This window comes from Acyrthosiphon pisum, unplaced genomic scaffold (genome assembly GCF_005508785.2).
Source record: "Acyrthosiphon pisum isolate AL4f unplaced genomic scaffold, pea_aphid_22Mar2018_4r6ur Scaffold_20491;HRSCAF=21188, whole genome shotgun sequence".
Lineage (NCBI taxonomy): Eukaryota > Metazoa > Arthropoda > Insecta > Hemiptera > Aphididae > Acyrthosiphon > Acyrthosiphon pisum.
Window position 1 is genome coordinate 62,772 of NW_021769856.1, and position 1,546 is coordinate 64,317.

Sequence of the window (1,546 nt, forward strand, 5' to 3'; positions counted from 1 at the left end):
CAATCCTCTATTAACTTTAATCCCAAAATTTTTGGAAATTTGTTAATCAAAAAACAAATTAAACTCATCATTTCCTAACACAATGACTTATGTAACGGATAGTAACCGTTTACTCACAACACATAAATATCATTATATATAAATAGTTAAATTCGGCATAAGCGATTAGGTAAACGACCTCTTAAACAATTTGGCAATAGTCAAATTGCAAATACGCAAACACAACAAAAGGTTAAAGGGTTAATTATATAGTCAAAATAACCGAGTGGTTATTCGCGAGTCATATTTTCTAAACACATAAATCACGTATCTATTGACAGGATATGGGGATTGCCAATGCCACAAGTAGATATGCGAATATACGTATATGTACGCAACCTATAGACCAGGATGTGTTAACTGATAAACTATTAGTAATTCGCAGAAGAGATGACTTTCTGCACAACAACACAGATAATTAATTAGCTGTCAACACATTATAACGAATACTCAGATTAGATAGGAATATTGCAAATGCGTAGGTTGAGTCGATGGTCACACGGATCGCATCCGGTAGAGACAAGATAGCGAACCGATAGGCAGGGGGAGCAGGGACCCGAATATAAAAGGGAGCCTGAAACAGCCTGTATTCAGACGTGTCTACTCCAGAGCACAACAAGCACCTTCACGTCACTCTGTGTAGTAACTTGTCATTTATTACTGAAGAGCATTTAAATAAACTACAAAGTATCTTTCATCTGTCTACATTCATTTATAACTACCCTGTCAACATCTTCATCATCAACACGAGCGGTCTCGCTTCCTGCAAAATCATAATATACTCGTAGTTAACGGCTATCAGAATATTAATCTGACCAGTCCAACAACGAGAATATTACACTTATAACAGTAGTGAAATAAGTGGTGGTAGTGATATTGTTAATTGTTTTGCTAGTTATATTTCTAGTGTATATGATCATAATTTAATTACGCCAACATCTACAAATAAATTATCATCCACTTTTTCAAATAATATAATTGACATTAACTTACATTCTTGCACACTAAGCATTACCGATGTTCTAAATGAATTTGATACCATTAATAATAAAATGTGTCCTGGTCCTGACATGATATCTAATTTATTCTTTATACAATGCAAATTTGTTTTGGCTGTTCCTTTATTATATTTATTTAATTTATCTATTTCTTCAGGTGTTTTTCCCTCCGAATGGAAAATAAGCCATATTACACCGATCAAAAAAGGAAATAATTTATCTAATATACTTAATTATAGGCCTATTTCCTTGATTTCTATTATACCTAAAATATTTGAATCCTTAGTATCTAAACAAATATATCCGATACTTGCACCAATAGTTAATGACGATCAACATGGATTTATAAAGAGAAAATCTACAACGACCAATTTATTAATTTTTCAAGCATTTATTTTGGATGCTTTTGCAACAGGATGTCAAGTCGACGTAATTTACACGGATTTTTCAAAAGCTTTCGATAAAGTAAACCATTCCTATCTTTTTGAAAACTTTTGCTATTGGCATTC